The following is a 20,582-nucleotide window of genomic DNA, read 5'->3' on the forward strand; positions in this document are numbered from 1 at the left end:
ACCCAGATGTCTGCCTTTCCCATTGGTTTTATGGTTGCCTGGGTGCTCTTCTCTGTTGCTGATAACATTCTCCTGCTTCTGTTTCCATGGGTGAAACACTTCACTCTGCTATTTTGTGGCCCCGCCTTGGAGCTTTTGCTTCCAATTCCAGCTGCTTCTCTTTTCTATTGGGTCATTTACCACCCTCTTCCTCTTCTGCCATTTGCAGCTTCTTTGCTCTTAGCTCTGCTGCCCCTGTCTCACCTTAGTCTCTCTCCTTCAGTTATTACAGCTCTTGTAGAAGACTGACTCCTCATTGTGCATTCTTTTCTGCCCAGGGACTTAGGTCAAGCTCCGGGGTTTGGAGAGCACCAGAGTATCGCCATCCTCAAAAAGTGTCCCTAAGTGACAATCCTAAAACCCAGTGACTCAAGGCAGAATCCAGGTGGCTTGATACTTCTCTCCTTAGTGTAAGCATCTGCCCCGTTCATCATATCCAAGCTCCACATCCTTTTATATATTTTTCCCCCAACACTTGTATCTTCCAGAAATATTTATTCACATGCCTAAGGATCTCACCATCTTTCCTAAAATTTTCTTTCCGTTTCTCCCCAAAGGCCTGTCTGGTTTTTATGCAAAGGGGACCTTAAGCAACCGTCTTAATATGCTGGAATTTTGGAGGAGTTCATGCAGCTTTAGCACTTCTCCCCCCATCCAGGGTACACAGACCTTTGCCATGTGCTCAACTGACTTCCTTGGAGATGTGATGGTGGGGTAGGGGTGGAGAAGCTACCCATGAGACCAGATGTATTCTTTTTCTTCAAGTTTTAGTGTTTTTGCTGGGGGCCACAGACTTTGCTATCAATTAGAAGTGATTGAGGTCTTAGGCTTGGGAAAACTTCTCTAGATAACAGTCAGAAGATACCAATTCCTTCTGCTATCGCAGCTGCCTCAGGTGGTCTTTCCTACGTGTGAGATTAGCTGCAAAATTCATGTGTGTCTGACTTCATAAACACTTCTATTCCCTATCCATTTCATCAGAAAACAGGAGGTTAAAACTTGTACTTACACCCTTCTAACCTCTCTGAGGAAGTTGGCTTTTCTTTTGTTGAGCAGGAAGCTTCCTCGGTGGGGAGTAATGATATCTGACCTCAAAGGTATGGATGTCCAGAGATCACAGATCAGGCTGCTTTAACTTAAGAGCATGACATTGAAAATTCATGCTGTGCCCAAGGAAAAGCAAGTTTAAGAACAAAAATCTTAAACAGATTTTCCTCAGTACTCATCTTTCTAAATGACTCTTTGTTTTTTCCAGCTTTTTACCATGTCTAATTCTTCCCATTAGAAAAGGGCTGGTCTTGGAATTCACATGCTTTGGCTAATTTTGTGAGTAACTTAGGAAAATGAACTAACCTCCTAGAGTGTTAGTGTATTTATTATTATTATTATTTTTGCACAATGTGAGTGATAATAACCAAATTTTGGAAAATGACCATTTACTGAGTTCTGAGATATACCATGCATTTCATGTTGTAGTATACTTCTGTCATCCGGGATGGCTATGTAGCACTCATTCTCCTTTCCTGATAGCATTTGATTTTCTCTGGGAGATTTGCTTCTCCCTATAGTATGTATGATCTTGGTGGGAATGTAGCTCCAGGAGCCCTGTTTGCCATCATTGGAGCTGATGGGTCCCCTTTGCCAGATCTTTCTTTGCTTCACTAAGTATTGTTAAAGGGCAATCACATAATCCAAGTATGGTTAATTAGACTTTTTGCTTTGCGGATCTTACATATTGAACAAAGTAACTGAAAGCAATGGCTAGAGTTCATTTACTGTGTAAGCAACGCTACGGACAGGCTGTGGTGTGCTTTCTGCTGTGAACACTTCCTGGGAATCTTTAGTTTCCTGTCTGGTTAGAGCCTGATCCTCCAGCTGTTTCATTAATCTTTCTATTTTCTTCAAACTTATTTTTCAAGTCTTATTTTTTTCATTTGTTTACAACAGAAAACCTTTATTTATAAATGCAAGCATTATTTTATTTGATTCTGGCAATAATCATATGAGTAGATGCAATAATCATAACCATTATACCTATAAGGAGACCAAAGCTCAGAAATATTAAGGAACTTACCCAAATCCTGTCGTATGAGGAGGAGCTAGAGTCTGAACCCAGGTGATGGGTGAAAGATCAAATAAGATATAAACATTTGAAAGCATCTTGCATAGTCCTTGACACATAGAAAGCACTTAGCAACATTAATTAATTCTGAATGTTTGTGTTGGTCAAAAAGTGACTACCTACGATGAGGGGGAAAAATAATTAATTCACCCAGTGTGGGAAACTGTAAAACAAAGCTGTGATCAAGTGGTTTATTATTTTATATAGGTACTGTGCATCATCCTTGCTCATTTCTCTAAATTGAGCTTTTTAAGGGCAAGGTCTCTACTCTGGAATCTCTGCATTTCCAGAGAATGCTAGAAAATGAGTACTCTGGCTGTATTGAAAAGAGCCTATTAGGAATAAGCCACAAAGCCTGGGTTAAGACTTTTTTTGTGTGTGGCTTAATGTGGTCCAGATCTTGACACAGCCAGTGCCACCTCAAACATCCTGTTAATGATGCTCTAGTTTTCCTGGAGTAATAAACAGGAACAATCACAGTCTTTCCAATCCCCCTTTGAAGAGCATATAACGACACCAGTCTGGGCAACATTTCAAAACTAATTACTTAACAGAAATTTCATAGCATAGCAGTGACTACTCACCAGGTATTTGAAACTGGTAAAAATCTAATAGCATGGCAACCATTTTGATAATTTCTATTATTAAATTTATCTGGACTTTCCTCTGTATTTCTCAAGAGATCAGTTTGATTATTTTTTTGAGGCATATTTTCATTTGAGCAACCTCAGTTTTAGATTTATTTATTGCATACACTTATTGCTCTACTGATATACAATAAAACCCCAGGCCCTTGAGTGCCAATTGTGCATGAAAACATTTTTTAATAGAATGAATTCCCAAGGGGAAGTTAAACGGCGTCTGCTCTTTCCTTTCTTTCTTTAGGTATTTTCTACTTTTCTTTCTTTCTCCCTTTTTTTTTTCTAAATCCAAGGCTAATACAGAACAGGCGTCAAGCTCCTTGTGGGCAATTGTGTCAAATTAAATCTGACCTTTTCCAAATTGTCATTCTGGTCATTTGGAAATGATGGAGGTTTGGCTGCACCTGGGCCTGCACTTGTTTAGTTCCCTTTGCATCGTGCTCTCTGGCTTCTGTGCAAGGATCTTTTCCATTTACAATAAAGTGATGTGGATTTGGAAGACTCAGGGATGGCCTGACTTTCTGACTTTTCTAAGTCGGTCAATATGTCAATAATCAGTGGGGGTGCCGGTTCTCTCTAACTTCACCCCTGGCCTTTGCACACACTCACTCTTCCGCTGTGTCCCTGATCACGCTGGGATTGGCTTTCACATGCACCTCTTGTTAAGGTTGTGGCTGTGTTTTAAAATATAAGACCGGTCAAAATGGAGTGCTCTGGGGAAGGAGCAGGCATCTTTAGTGTTCGATAATACTTGGGCTTGGGCTCTGGTATTTTTCTTAAGTTCTGCTCTCAGAATTTCACTGCAGTCCGGCCTGCTATGAGTGCTGAATGTCTCCTCTGAGGGAGGATGGAGAGTTTTCTTTAATAGATGGGTATCCTCAAATGTGGTTTCAAGGGTCCTTTTGTGAGGGTCTGCAGGCAGGATCATAACACACGTTCATCCTCCGATTAAAGAACATCTCTTTGGGGATGATTTATTCTTGGGAAACAGACTTAGGGAGGTTATGTTCATTCTCCATATGAAGAATAAGTAACATTCCCCAATAATGATCAGTACGGAAAATATGTCTTAAACCAAAATAACATCACTGTCACCAAACTCTAAAGAAATGTTTACAATTATTCTTTATGTGGGGAACTGCAAACATAGATTTTGCTAGTTCTGTTGATTGTTAACTTATTACTGAGTTTAAGGTGCATCTATAGGGATCTGAGGGGATGAGAATTGTACCTATGACATAGGGACTATAGGATATATTTAAGGCATTTAGCATAGTAATCACACAATGAGTGTTAATTATTAATATTGCTATTGCTCTTTTGAAAAATCAAATATTTTGAGAAATGCAGCTTGATGTGGTTTGGCTCTGTGTCCCCACCCAAATCTCACGTTGAATTGTAATATTCCCCACTCATCAAGGGCAGGGCCAGATGGAGATAATTCTATCACGAAGGCTATTTCCTTCATACAGTTCTCATGGTAGTAAATAAGTCTCATGGGATCTGATGGTTTTATAAATGGGAGTTCTCCTGCCTCCATGTAAGAGGTGACATTGCTCCTTATTTGTCTTCTGCCATGATTGTAAGGCCTCCCCAGCCATGTGGAACTGTGAGTCAATTAAACCTCTTTCTTTTTTTTTTGAGATGGAATTTCACTCATGTCACCCAGGCTGAAGCTCAGTGGCACGATCTCAGCTCACTGCAACCTCCGCCTCCCAGGTTCAAATGATTCTTCTGCCTCAGCCTCCCAAGTAGCTGGGATTACAGGCACCTGCCACCACATCCAGATAATTTTTGCATTTTTAGTAGAAACAGGGTTTCACCATGTTGGTCAGGCTGGTATCGAACTCCTGACCTCGTGATCTGCCAGTCTCGGCCTCCCACAGTGCTGGGATTACAGGCTTGAGCCAACGCACCCAGCCCTAAACCTCTTTCCTTTATAAATTACCCAATCTTAGACATGTCTTTATTAGCAGCATGAGAACAGACTATACACAGCTGAATTCATTGCTGTTGTATATTCAAATTTTAGACACCAAAATGACAAATTTGGATGAGTTATTGATCACAGCACCCTAGATGTTAAGTGAGTTGACCAAAGCCACTGAGGTAATTGCAAAAATGATGGTATAAATTCTTGTACATTCCTCCTTTCAGGAGGTGGCCCCTAATTTCTTTTCCCTTGAATATAGGCAGGCCTTCGTGGCTAACTTGTACTGAATGGAAAGAAGCAGTAGGGAAGCTAGATGACTTCCCAGACTAGGTCACAAAAGGCAGCACTCCTGGCTCTCTTTGGCTCTTGGAATGCTCCCTCTTAGAACCCAGTTGTCATCTGTGAAGAAGTCCAGATTACATATAGGGATCTGGGCCAATATCGTCTGCTGAAATCTCAGCTGATAATCAGTGCCAATAGCCAGACATATGAGTGAGGTAGCTTTACAGGTGATTCCAGCCCAGCCACTGTCGGACTGCAACTACATTAGAACACTTGAACACAACTCGTCCACCGAGCCCTGTGAGAGGAAATAATAGGAACAACAAAACACTGTCGTTTATGCCACTACATTTTGTGTGTGTTTTTTAATGCAACAATGGATAAACAGAGCAGATAGTAAAGCATCAAAACTAGAACCCAGTTCCCTTGACAATGGAACAAACCCTTTTGTCCATTGCTTTGATTGCTTCATTAGGTTACTTTTTTGACTTTCATTTGTTTTAAATAAGAATTTATAAAATGCTTATATTTCAGGTGTATTAAAGGTCTTGGACTATTTTTTAGAAAAGAAGATGGTTAGAAAGGGTATTATGCTATTTGAACCTCGTTATACAAATGAATAAATTGTACCTCGGAGAGTATTTAGGATCATTGTAAGTGGTAAGATGCAACGCATATTTAAAACTTAAGTGTGTAAATATTGGATCGCGGATGGCGATGATAACACTCACAAACAAGGACTCACAACTAAGCTGTTCCCATACATAATTGAGTAACAATGCATGGTTAGCTATTATCAAGATCACGTAATCAAATAATCTGGCTTCTGCTTGATTTTGGAAGATTTGAATTCTGCTTGAGAAATGAACTTACTTTTTAGTATTCACTTCATTTTGGGATCTGTCAATAGAATCAAAATGCTCACTTAAATACATCCGGAAGTGCACATTCATATGGTTATTCATTTGTACACTTTCACATTATAGTTTGAAAGCTTTCCTTTCCCCTTTTCTCGTGAAAGCTATTGGAAGAAATGGATTAGAAAATTGAAATATAGAAGAGACAGAATCAAGGTGCATGAAATACAGTGTGTTTGCTGAAGAAGTCAGCCTTCTGTGGTTGGGTGAGGAAACACATTGCTATTGTGGACAGCATAGTGGTCTGGGAGAATCCTGGGGGAAAGACTGCATCAGAGTGATGGGGAATTTCTAATTTTTGCTTTTGCCTACTCTGCATGTATCTACCTGAGGGATAGAAAGTTACCCATTTTTTTTTTTCTTTTTTAAGTTTTCCTGCTGCAGCCAGTGCTTTTTGGTGGCTGCAGTTCTAATTCACAGAGACTGCGAAAACGAGAAGGCTCCTGGCTTGAAGAGGCCCAGGGACCACCACTGAGAATTTTGGATACATTAAACATAGAACCAGCCCTTCTCCTCTGTGGAGTGCACAGCAGTCTGGGTGCAATTTTATTGGTACCCAAATACCTCTTTCTCTATGACACATTCTTAAATTTCTAAACCTTTTATACTTTTAAATTTAGTTTTTAGTGAATTCTTATAGGCTTTTAAGCATCTTTTGCTCTGATTTTGGTTAGGATGTTGATGGATTGATTTGTGATATCCATAGATTTATGCCCTTGTTACCAGCTGTCTGTTGGGGAAGAAGAGTTGCCCCGAAGAGAGAGAAGACTCTGTAACTCTTGATATGTCTTAGCACAGACAGGAATGGCCAAGGACAGGAAGACTTGGTGTTTCCTCTTTATTTACTCGGTCAGTGACTCATGTCAGAGTACAGGTATCTCTGACTATGAGAAAAGAGTAAGACTAGCTACATTTACTCTGGTCCTACAATTCAGAGTTGATTCTTGAAAATGATTCTTCTGTTTTCAGATGCTGAATGATCATAAAGTAAAAAGACACTTTAGTGTCAGGAGACCTGTGTTCAATCCTCACTCTGTCGTTGATGAGACCGTGGCATGTTACTTAATATCCCAGAGGACCTCAGGTTCCTCAGCTGTAGCATGGGAGTAATAATGACGACTTCATAGATTCAATAAGACACCACTCAGCAGCTATCAATTTAGAATTAGTCGTTGTTTTTTGCTTTTTTTTTTTGATAACATAACCTAGGCTAAAATTTGAATTTGACATGTGGATAATTAAGTGAATAAAGAGAAAAGAGGGTAAGTCCATTTTTATTTTATATATAAAGTGAAACTTCGAGTTTAAGAAATTTTAACACTGGCTGGGCACAGGGGCTCACGCTTGTAATCCTAGCACTTTGGAAGGCCAAGGTGAGCGAATCACCTGAGGTCAGGAGTTCTAGACCAGCCTGGGCAACATGGTGAAACCCTGTCTCTGCTAAAGATACAAAAATTAGCTGGGCGTATTGGCAGGTGTCTGTAATCCCAGCTACTCAGGAGGCTGAGGCAGGAGAATCGCTTGAATCCGAGAGGCAGAGGCTGCAGTGAGCCGAGATCATGCCACTGTACTCCAGCCTGGGCGACAAAGTGAGACTCCATCTCAAAAAAAAAAAAAGAGGAAAAAAAAAAAAAAAGAAATTTTGACCCTAATGAAAACATTTATTTACCTGAATCTCTTCTGTGTTAAAAGTTCTCTTTCAGAAAGTCCCTTCAAATGTACTTCTGTCCCTCTCCACGCACATTCAGTTTCCTGGAAGAAGTAATACTTGAACCCCCTGAGTATAAATTGGTTTCGGATAAACTTAAAACAAGTCCTACTGCCCATGGCACCACTTTCATACCAGAAGGTGAAAGCATATTACTATAGTTATGCTAAATTTTCATAAAAAAAAATCTCTTGCTTGTATTACAGCGAACATTTCATTCCCTCTGGGGAATGCAGCTGAAGTCCAGCAGTTGTAGGTTCTATACTCTGAGTTACTTGTATGGGTTGAAGACATGATAGTTGTTAGGATCGGAGAAGCAGTGATAAATGTCCCTATTTTCCTTTTCTTTACAAGATTGCAATACTATAAATCATCAAAATGCAATCCAATTAAAGTAATGGATGTGAAATGAGAAGGCCTGATTTCTTGCATTATGGAAGGACTGAAGCTTTTTATTCTAGGTTACATTACGGACTCAGATAGGAAACACATTGACATAAATTCTAAGAAACACAGAACAGAAGAGTTGCATAAAAGGTGAAAATATGTTGTTGAAGTTATACTTGAAAATCCTTAAGAAGAGAATTCATGGGAGGCTGACATTTGTTTTAGAAAATCCACTGCTTCCAGTTCACCCTCCGTGGTTGGAGCCCATGGCTCTTTCTTTGGTGGAGCACCAGGGGAAGAGGTTGGCTTGCATTTGGGGCCATTTGTATAAAAGCAACTCCCCGTAACCCTAGATTTGGGGCCATTTGTATGAAAGCAGCTCCCCATAACTCTCTGTGGTGAGGTGAGACAGTCATGGGAACCTGCTGAGAGGGGAGCAGAGTCATGACCCAATGTCACTCTCATTTCCAGGCATAGGATCATGGAGGGGTGTTTTGGTTGGAATCAAGTGCTGCATTCTTTGTGTAATTATTTCTCTGTCTTCTAATCTCTCTAACTCTCTTCCTCTCCTTTACCTGAGAGCACATATTTAAAATGTAAAAGTGAAATGTGCATATGATGGAGCTTCCTGGGATATGCACAGAACTTCTGTCTTTATTTTTAAATTCCTCTGTTTTCTTTTTTTTTTGAGACAGAGTCTGGCTCTGCCGCCCAGGCTGGAGTGCAGTGGCCGGATCTCAGCTCACTGCAAGCTCCGCCTCCCGGGTTCACGCCATTCTCCTGCCTCAGCCTCCCGAGTAGTTGGGACTACAGGCGCCCGCCACCGCGCCCGGCTAGTTTTTTGTATTTTTTAGCAGAGACGGGGTTTCACCGTGTTAGCCAGGATGGTCTCGATCTCCTGACCTCGTGATCCGCCCGTCTAAATTCCTCTGTTTTCAGACACTGAATCTATTAACGTTTCTGATTGACTTCTTCCTTTACCCCCACAGCACAGAGTCACAGGTTTGTAGAATCGTTGATGCACAGTCGTGGCTCTCTGAGATACTGATCCTTAAGCTGTGTCTGCTCTACCCCACAAGGGACCATGGAGCTTTCTTAGGTGGTCTGGGGCTGTCATTTTTGTTCAAAAATGTTCAATCTTTTCCTCTTTCTTAGTGAATAATTTATTTAATACAGTCAGCTACAGTCAGGCAAGCAAAATTTTATTTGTGTCTCATCAAAGAAGAGACAAACTCTCTATTCATTCTGGTAAAGATTTTTTTCTTTGATGGTGCCAACTAAGGGGAGTTGTGTCTCTTGGTTCAGAAACTGGACATTTGATGTGAATCTGTGAACTCTAAAATTTCAAAGTAAAAGCATTAGAAATAGCACTGACTGTATAACCAATTGAATGTCACTTCTATGCCAGGCTTAACGTAATGAGAGCTGGTGCTTACTATAAGTCAGATCCTGTTATAAGAGCTTTCATATATTAGCCCATCTTTAATCTCCCACAAATCTTATGAGGTAAGGCTATTATTTTTATCTTTGTTTTAAAGTAGTGGAAGAGGAGGCACAGAGATGTCAAGCAACTTGCCTGGGCCACCCAGCTTCAAAGTAGCAGAGCTAGGATTTGAACCTTGGCAATCTGGCTCAGTGTCTACATACTTAACTGCTGTTAATTGCTATTTCCCCTCCACCCAATCTTATTTAATCTTAATAACAATTTTGTAATGAAACTACTATTATCCACAATTGGCATAGGAAGTAACAAAATGAGCTCAAATTCACCAGTCCAGTAAGGGAAATATCTAGAGCTTGCATCCAAGTTTCTCCAAAAAGCAATAATTATCAGAATCCTGCTTCAGAGAGGAATCTGAGTTTAAGCTGTGGTTATATCCCATGCAAGCCCTGTGACCTTGTGTCAGTCCCCTATCCTTCTGAAGCCAGAACCCTTATTCATAAAGGGGAAATGATAATACTGTTCTGCCCATGTCATGGGTTTGAAGATTGCAGCAGCCAAAATAATATAGGGAAAATCTTGTTTCTTTCCAGTGTTTTTGGCAGTGAGTAAGGGAGCCTGTTTGGATCATTTCCTCTTTCATTTTCTAAGAGACAATATAGTGAGCTACAATCTTGGAAGAGTTACTGTCCTTTCCTTCACATGGAAGTTACTTCCCAGGAGGCACTTGGGCACTGAAGTATTTGGATCTGCCTCATCAATCTATGTGGTTGATGTTTCTAATTTTTCTTAGACTTTGCTTGGAAGCCCGGGCTTAGGTAGAACCTTGAGGGGAAAAGAAAGGTACTTAAAATAACACCAAATATTTTTGCAAAAACAAAAAATATTTTGAGGAAGAGAAGTGTCTTCTAAAACAGGCTACTATGGCAGTTCCTTTTGATAAAACTTTATGTCAATGACACACTTATAACCTTATAACTTGGGCTACTACAATACAGGGGCCTGAAGATGAATCACATAAGGGCTAATGCTATCTTAAAAACTCATTAAACATTGACTAAATGGTCAAACATTATGGAAAATCCATAAATAAAATTCTGGGAGTCTTGGAGTGAAGGCAAGTGATGACAAGAGTTAGACTGTGATTATGAAGAATGAGATTTATGAGAGATAATGTAGTACCAATGGAAGGGAAGCTATAGTAGAATCCTGGGTGGTTTAGCAGATGGGGAGATAGGTTGACTCTAGGTACTAGAAAAAGGGCAACTAAATTGGAACTCGGCTTCATATGCTCTCAGCAGCATCTGAGCCCTTACTTCTGTTAAATTATTTATTTATTAAATAAATTTATTTATTGCTCTGTAATGATTCTGTGAGTATGCTGGGTGATTTTTTTTTTCTCTTCTGGTTTTTGTCTGTGCACAATCACATGGATACATTGAGCCAGAAAGTTGGCTGGAGGCTGGGTTCAGCTGGGTCAGCTGAGATGACTGGGATTCTTCCTCTAGTGGTCGTTCATTCTCAAGGAAGACGGACTGAGCCATGGCTGTGGGGGGAAGCATTTCAAGAGGACAAACTCCGAATGCATATGCTTTTTTCAAATCTCTTTTTGTGTTTTTGTATTAGTCTGTTCTCATGCTGCTATAAAGAATTGCCCTAGACTGGGTAATTTATAAGAGAAAGAGGTTTAATTGACTCCCAGTTCTGCAGGGTGGGAGGGGCCTCAGGAAACTTACAATCATGGCGGAAGGGGAAGCAAACATGTCCTTCTTCACATCTTGGCAGGAAGGAGAAGTGCCAAGCAAAGAGGGAAAAGTCACTTGTAAAAACCATTGGATCTCATGAAAACTCACTCACTATCAAGAAAATAGCAGCATGGGGATAACTGCCCTCATTATTCAATTATCTCCCCCTGAATCCCTCCCATGACACATAGGGATTATGGGAACTACAGTTCGAGATGAGATTTGTCTGGGGACACAGCCAAACCGTATCATTCTGCCCGTGGCCTCTACCAAATCTCATGTCTTCGTATTTCAAAACACAACTATGCCTTCCCAACAGTCCCCAAAAGTCAACTCATTCTAGCATTAACCCAAAAGTCCAAGTCCATAGTCTCATCTGAGACAAGGCAAGTCCCTTTTGCCTATCAGCCTGTAAAATCAGAAGCATGTTAGTTATTTCCTAGATACAATGGAGGTACTGGCATTGAGTAAATGCTTCCATTCCAAATGGGGGAAATTGGCCAAAAAGAAGGGGTACAGGCCCCGTGCAAGTCTGAAATCCAGTGGGACAGTCAAATCTTAAAGCTCCAGATCTCTTTGACTCCATGTCTCACATTTAGGTCATGGTGATGCAAGGAGTGGGCTCCTATGGCCTTGGGCAGCTCTGCCCCTGTGACTTTGCAGGATACAGACCTGCTCCTGCCTGCCTTCATGGGCTGGCATTGAGCGTCTGCAACTTTTCCAAGTGCATGGTGAAAACTGTGGTGGATCTACCATTCTGGAGTCTGGAGGACCGTGACCCTCTTCTCACAGCTCCACTAAGCAGTGCCCCAGTGGAGATTCTGTGTGGGAGCTCCAACCCCGCATTTCGTTTCCACATTGCCCTAGCAGAGGTTCTCCATGAAGGCTCTGCTCCTGCAGCATACCTCTGCCTGGACATCCAGGCATCTCCATACATCCTCTGAAATCTATGCAAAAGTTCTCAAACCTCAGTTCTTGACTTCTGTATATCTGCAGGCTCGACACAGTGTGGAAGCTGCCAAGTCTTGGCACTTGCACCCTCTGAAGCCATGGCTGGAGCTGTACTTTGGTCCCTTTTAGCCATGGCTAGGATCCAGGGCACCAAGTCCTGAGACTGCACAGAGCAGCAAGGCTGTGGGCCCGATCCATGAAACCACTTTTTCCTCCTGGGCCTCTGGGTCTGTGATGGGAGGGGCTGTTGTGAAGACTTTTGACTTTTGATATGCCCTGGAGACATTTTTCCCACTGTCTTGATGATTAACATTTGGCTCCTCATTTCTTTCTTTCTTTCTTCCTTTTCTTTTTTTTTTTTTTTTTTTTTTTTTTTGAGATAGAGTCTTGCTCTGTCACCCAGGCTGGGGTGCAGTGGCATGATCTTGGCTCACTGCAACCTCCACCTCCCAGGTTCAAGCAATTCTTCTGCCTTAGCCTTCTGAGTATCTGGGATTACAGGCGCCCACCACCACATCCATCTAATGTTTGTATTTTTTTAGTAGAGATGGGATTTCACCTTGTTGGTCAGTCTGGTCTTGAACTCCTGACCTTGTGATCTGCCCACCTCAGCCTCCCAAAGTGCTGGGATTACAGGCGTGAGCCACCGTGCCTGACCTTGGCTCCTCATTTCTTATGCACATTTCTGCAACTGGTTTAAATTTCTTCTCAGAAAAACGTTTTTTTCTTTTCTAGCACATCACCAGGCTGCAAATTTCCCGAACTTTTATGCTCTGCTTCCCTATTAGACTTGTTCCAATTCCAAACCATATCTTTGTGAATATATAAAGCCAAATGCTTTTAACAGCACCCAAGTAACATCTTGAACACTTTGCTGTTTAAAAATGTCTTCCACCAGATACCCTGAATCATCTCTCTCAAGTTCAAAACTCCACAGATCTCTAAGACAGGGGCAAAATGCAACCAGTCTCTTTGCTAAAACATAGTAAGAGTCACCTTTATTCTGGTTCCCAACAAGTTCCTCACCTCCATCTGAGCCTGGACTTTATTGTCCATATCACTATCAGCATTTTGGTCAAAGCCATTCAACAAGTCTCTGCTTCCAAACTTTCCCACATTGTCCTGTCATCTTCTGAACCCTCCAAACTGTTCCAAACCTCTGCCTGTTATGTGGTTCCAAAGTCATTTCCACATTTTTGGTTATCTTTATAGCAGCGCTCCACTACCTGGTACCAATTGACTGTATTAGTCTGTTCTCATGCTGCTATAAAGAACTGCAAGAGACTAGATAAAGGAAAGGATGTTTAATGGAATCACAGTTCTGCATGGCTGGGGAGGCCTCAGGAAACTTACAGTCATGGTGGAAGGGGAAGCAAACATGTCCTTCTTCACAAGGCAGGAGGAGAGAGAAGAATGAGAACCAAGGGAAGGGGGAAGTGCTTATAAAACCATCAGATTGCTGGAGATCTCACTCACTCTCATGAGAACAGCAGCATGGGGGTAACTACCACCATGATTCAATTACCTGGCACCTGGTCTCTTCCATGACACATGGGGATTATGGGAGCTACAATTCAAGATGAGATTTTGGTGGGGACACAGCCAAACCATATCAGTTATGTTTGTTGATGTAAAACTAGCCAAAGAAATTCATGAAGCCAAGCTCTAACTCAATGCAGTAGGAGAATCAACAAGAGCATGTATCCTGGGAGGTGTGATCTATTGGGGGTGATTAATAGAACATTCAATGATAGCCTGTTGTCTGTTTTCTTCCACATGTAATATGACCACACCTTTTAGGATTCCCAAAATTTCACTTACTCATGACACCATAGTGAATTTTATGAATTCATGATCTGAATCTGATCTAGATGTGGATGAGGACTTTGAGTGAGCTTCTCTTGATCTTGAGATCTGTGAACTAAAAAGATAAGTCACTTAATCCCTGATGCCTAATATACAATGGTGACACAGAGGACAGAGTCAAAATAACCACATTAGATATTTTCATTCTAAAAGAAGAAGGGTAGGAGGAGGCACATAGCTGACACTGACCCATAGCAATTCTGAAATTCAGCCAGGTGCATACTGTCAGAGCTTCTTGTTCTAGGCAAAGAAATGTTCCTTGATTAGGACCCAGTTCTGCTTCTTGAGAATGGTTTCCTAATCCATGGTTCTCTTTGGGTCTTAGCTCTACCCTCTAGTCTTCCCTTTTCTAAAAGATATAGCTTGTGTTTGCTGCTAAGGAGCTTTCTCAATCTGCTTCCTGCTTATAGAAAGTTGGAGATCCAGAACTTCTTTTCATTTTGAATCTTCTCTCTCCTTGTAGTTCAAGCTAGTACAAAATTTTCCACATGCCGCTCAGTGGGAATTGTATAAATTTGATTTCATGCCTCGAAAGTCACTCCATAATCCTTTTTAAGGCAGACCTCTCTCTGTTTTGGGCAGAGTGTCAGGGTGCTGTGGGACATTGTCTTTAAGATTTTCCAAAACTTTGTAGTTTAATTGAGAGGGGCTAACTAGGTACTCTGTTAAATATTTCTGAGGTTTTAACTAAAGGTCTTATAGATAAACCTTTGATTTGATCTCAACCCTGAGGCTATTTCTTAGTTTTGACTCTTTTACTGACTAAAGACAGTAAAAAATGTGAAATAGTTTTATTTTCCAACCTAGTACATCTTCTATAGTTCCTTGAAATTCTGTTTGCATACTTAATACTGCTCTCTGTATCTAATCTCTCTATTCCTTATACATGAGAGCCTGTTGGCACTTTCAGTCTTCTGCCTGGAAATCTCCTTAGTCAGGTGCACAAATCCATTTTCTATCTTCCAAATTAATGTAGGCAATACTTTGCCAATTGATTTTACTACACACCAAAAGTTACTATCTTTCTAGTCTCCCATGGCAGATTCCTCACTGTGGTAAACAGAATAATAAACCCTTAAAGATGACCATGTCATAATCTCTAAAAACCATGAGTATGTTACCTTACATGAAAATGACAATAGGGAATTTGGACATATGAATAAATGACGAATCTTGAAGTCGGGAGGTTATTCTGTATTATTTTATGTGACCAATGTAATTGCAAAGGTACTTATAAGGGAAAGAGAAGAGGAAAGTAGAAGAAGCAGAAAGAGGAAAGGAGATACAATGATGGAAGGAGAAAAAGAGAGAGAAATTTGAAAATGATACACTGATGAATTTGAAAACAGAAGAAGTGACCACAAGTCAAAGAATGTAGCCTGCCTCTAGAAGATGAAAAATGCAGGGAAATGTTTTCTTCTTTAGAGCCTCCAGAAGGAATGTAGTTCAGCCAATACCTTGATTTTAGTTAAGACCTATTTTGGACTTCTGACCTCTAGAACTATAAAATGAAAACCTGTGTTGTTTGAAGTCACTAAGTATGTGGTAATTTGTTACAATAGGTGATTGGTTCTATCCCATTTAATGAGTTCCAGTAGACAAAAATCTGGCCTCAGATATTCAAAGAGCTTATGGACTTAGGGAAACAAAAGTGACATTGTGTTTTTTTTTTCTTTTTTAAGCCCAAGCAGCCTGTTGGTGTTTCAGAGTTTTTATTAAAAAGAACTGTTGGCATAGTGTATTAGTCTGTTTTCACACTGCTAATAAAGACATAACCAAGACTCGGTAATTTATAAAGGAAAGAGGTTTAATTGACTCACAGTTCCACATGGCTAGGAAGGACTCAAAATCATAGCAGAAGGCAAATGAGGAGCAAAGTCATGCCTTACATGGTGGCAGGCAAGAGAGCGTGTGCAGGGGAATTGCTCTTTTATAAAACCATCAGATCTTGTGAGGCTTATTCACTATCACAAGATCAATATGGGAAAAACCCATCCCTATGATCCAATACCTCCCACCAGGTCTCTCTCATGCCACATAGGAATTATGGGCGCTATAATTAAAGATAAGATTTGGGCGGGGATACAGCCAAAGCAGATCACATAAAGCGGTTTAATGTTTGACTAAAGCTTCTGTGAGCTATTGGTCTTTAGTGGGATACATAAAGTATTTTACTAATGTCTGATCGCTATTCAATTATTCTTTTCCACTAAACAAAAGATTTATAAAATATATCATTTAGTAATGCAGCCTGGCAGAGAAAGTGTTAAAATCCGTGTAAGCTAGCAGAGCTAAAATTTGTTATTATCTTAGCCATGACATTTGAATAAATCAATGAACAAATGAAGTTAGTGTGTAGACTTATAACCTGCAAATCTTTTGTCTGTTCGTTCCGTGCATGAATGATTATTAATGATGGCTATTTAATGCATTCATGTGGAAAGATACTAATTCACAGCAGGGAAGTAACAGCTCTCACTTAGGATCTGATTCTGAGGTTTGTGGAACATGAGCCAATCAACATACCTGAATGCTAAGTGTTCACTGGGGACTGGACATCAGGGACATGCTTGCAGGTATATATTATTCACTAACCAGAACACCCAGAAAAGGGTCATGACTATTCTGAAAACCTTAATGGTTTGACAAATGGACATTTGAGCAATTTATAATAAGCTGCTCAAGAGTTCCTAATTTAATTTCTTATTTTAACTGCTGGGAGAGTTCAGGGTGTCAAAGTGTCTTGAGAATATTACAGTGAAAATGAGAACTGGAGAAGAATTTCATTCTTTTCTTAGGATAGAAGACAATGCCTATCATTCACTAGTCTAAGATTAGTCTTTTATTAATTCGTGAAGAAATACTTTTTGAGTGTTCCTACGAGTGTGCGTGTGGTCAGCCCAAGGCTTACCTCTGCACCAGCAGTACTTGGTCAGAGGAGGTGAATTATTGGATTGTGGGCCAGGTTATAAAGCAATGAGTTACTGGTAAATGATTAACAACTGGATCTCAGAGAAAAAGAAAAGAAAAGGCCATGATTAGTAGAGTTTGCCAACTTCATGGTGTAAATATTCCCATCATGACCAATTTAACTTAACTGGATGTCACTGAACATGGGTTTGGGAGGGCATGTTCCCAGTTTTCTCTCATCAGCTGGTGCAAAGTGATGTCAACACTACATCATTGCAAAGAGATTTCAGGGTGTAGTTACTGTAAGAAACACATCATGCTGTAAAGATGAAGAACTCTAAGACTCACCCGAACATCTTGCAGGGCCTACATTGTCATTTAGCAATAATGATGTAAACTGGCCTGGGGATTTCTAATGCTGGCTGGGGATCACAGGGTCCCTTTGACAATGGGACCTAAAATCCTAAGTCCTATTTCTAGAGACAAGCCTATCTCAGTACAGATGCAACTTTCATGAGCCTTAAAACAAAGCTCACCTGATATGGTTTGGCTCTGTCCCCCCCACCCAAATCTTATCTCAAATTTTAATCCCCAAGTGTTGAGGGACCTGGTGGGAGGTGATTGGATCATGGAGGCAGTTTCCCCCATGCTGTTCTCGTGATAGCAAAGGAGTTCTCAGGAGATCTGATGGTTTAAAAGTGGCAGTTTCCCCTGTGTGCTACCTCACTCCTGCCACCATGTAAGATGTGCTATGCTTCTCCTTTGCCTTCTGCCATGATTGTAAGTTTCCTGAAGACTTCCCAGCCTTGCAGAACACTGAATTAATTAAACATCTTTCCTTTGTACATGACCCAGCAGGCAGTTCTTTATAGCAGTGTGAAAACAGACTAATACATCATCCTTACAAGAATAGCTTAAACTCTCTTGAAGAAAACAAACAAACAACAACAACAACAAAAAAACCAAAAAACACCTGGTAACTGATCCAGACTGAACACAGGTATAAGAAAGGGAGAAGATGGCCGGGTGTGGTGGCTCACGCCTGTGATCCCAGCACTTTGGGTGGCTGAGGTGGGTGGATCATGAGGTCAGGAGATCAAGACCATACTGGCTAACACGTGAAACCCCATCTCTACTAAAAATACCAAAAAAAAAAAAAAAAATAGCCGGGCGTGGTGGCGGAAGCCTGTAGTCCCAGCTACTTGGGAGGCTGAGGCAGGAGAATGGCATGAACCCAGGAGGCCAAGCTTGCAGTGAGCCGAGATCGCACCACTGCACTCCAGCCTGGGCAACAGAGTGAGACTCTGTCTAAAAAAAAAAAAAAAAAAAAAAAAGAAAAAGAAAGGGAGAAGATTCCACCAAACTCTAAGAAGGGTCTCCAGATGGAAACCCTTCTGGTTAGGCAGTCATCTGATCCCTGATTGTATCTGGCCCATGCCACCAGCTTGCTCCTGCTATCTATGTTGCAGGAACACTGCGAGAATACACTGTCTGAACTGATGGTGCCTACATAAGTAGGTCTCATCTTTGACATGTGCAAACTGGACCAAAGTGGAGAAGTGACCTCTGGAGAAGCTGGTCGACTAGGACCACCCAAGACCCCCAAACGTGACATGGGGCAGAAGCCACATAGTGACCTACTTTGGGGACTCTTCTATATACCTGCATTTAGACTTAACAACATCGTAGATACAGTGAAGGTGAGCAGTTTAAGGATTTCTTTCTGTTTGTTTTTCATTTGTTTTCTGAAGAAGAGAAATAATTTAAAGTTTCACTTTTTACATGAAGGACAATGCCATTCATATCCTCCTGGTTATATTTTATCTTAAAGACCATAGAGCCTAAATCTTGAACCACCTCGAGGGTGGGCGATGCTTCATGAAGCAGTTGTGTTAAATGACAAACCCATCTAGGTAATTGAAACACTTGCTGGATTTTTAAAAAATTGTACTGTGATTCCAATTTTAATTTTTCAGAGACATGTTATATGAGAGATTAAAGGACTCTATTTCAGTGATTCATTTAAATCAATTATGAATAAGTTGACATCCCTGGGAAGCCTTTGAATATTTTATTATATGTATGGATGGCACTTCTAATTGGAGACAGTTACACTCACCTACTCCAACTCACTCCTTCTTCAGTACAGATTCCCAAGCCAATCAATCTTAAAGTTTCTGTTTAAAAAATTATTCCAAAACAATCTGAAACAGAGTGGGAGTAAGAGAACCATATCCTATAATGTCATTGTTCTAAATTTCTTAAGGTAGATGCAGGAAGAGTCAGTTCTGACCTAGATTCATTATAGATTGGGGTGGAATATAACTCTGGTGGCCTCTGAGGTGGTTCTTACCAGGGTTGTATCTTCTGGTCTGTCTGGGAAGCATGTGGCCTGTGTGTTTCCCATGAAGCAATGGTTCAATAAAAATTTGAGGGTGATGACAGTGTCAGAGCCTCTGAGAATGCCTAGAATGACCCAGCTCCTGGAAAAATTTGGACTGAGTGTGTGGTACTATGCTTTCTTTTAGCCCAGGAAACATCCCATGCCTACATGACCTATCATAAACCAGACATTGAAATCAGGGTCTGGGATGAAAAGGGTGATTAAGCCACATGTCCTACCAGGATATTTAGAACAATGCATATTATTGTATGTTCAAGAATGCTCTTCTCAGTTGCTTACAATAGCTGAAAATTTGGAAGCAACACATATGTCCCCAAATTGGAAACTAAATTTTAAATTATGACTTAGTAATACAATAGGATTCTATGTAATTATTACAGATATTAATACATACATCCTATAAAACTTGAATGAATAATGCATAATTATGTTAAAAAATTTATAATATGTTTTACTTATGTAAAAGACATATATTAACAACACATATATAGAAAAATGACTGAAAGAATTGTAAGAATTTGTGACATTTCTATTTTGTTTCTCTATATTTCTTCATTGAACAGACACCACATAATAATGAAAGAAGGGCAAAAAGTTAAACATGAAAAAGACAATTGTTACAAATACTTACTTTAAGAGAACTGTTTATGAGGCTTTGACTATGACCCTGTCTTCCTGGATTCATTCCATTTCCCCCATTTCCCACATATACCTCCCCTCCCCCATCCTCCTTTATGGAAGCTCAGCAGGGCAGCTTCAATTGTTTTGCTTCTAACCCCCAAGGATTCTCTCAGGACCATGTTGTGAAGGTGGAGACCTGGTTACCAGAGATTTTTCACATAGTTCAGGGAAGCTGGAGCTATTTCAAAAATCCCAGCAGGGAAGAGAGACCCTGTTGGAATCTAGTGGCTGGCACGCCCGTGATGGACCCTCGTGGCTGGCATCATCATTGATTCAGACACTCAGGCCTTCCTGTCTCAGTTTTCCTTGGCTTCTTTTAGAACTACCCCTTCCACTGATGTGCTCCTGCCGCAAAAGATTGCAGATCCTGGACAAATCCTAAAGTAGCTCATCAGGATGCAGCTGCCCTCTCGGCTCAATCCTACTTAATGTCTATGTCAGCATATCCCTCGTCTCCTCTAAGTCTCAGGCCACGAGCCGTGTTTTTAGCTTTTCTAAATGGAAGCATGTCTCAAGAGGAGGATTAACCAATTGGCTAAAGAACAAAGAATCAAT

Source organism: Macaca fascicularis, chromosome 5 (assembly GCF_037993035.2).
Source record: "Macaca fascicularis isolate 582-1 chromosome 5, T2T-MFA8v1.1".
NCBI lineage: Eukaryota > Metazoa > Chordata > Mammalia > Primates > Cercopithecidae > Macaca > Macaca fascicularis.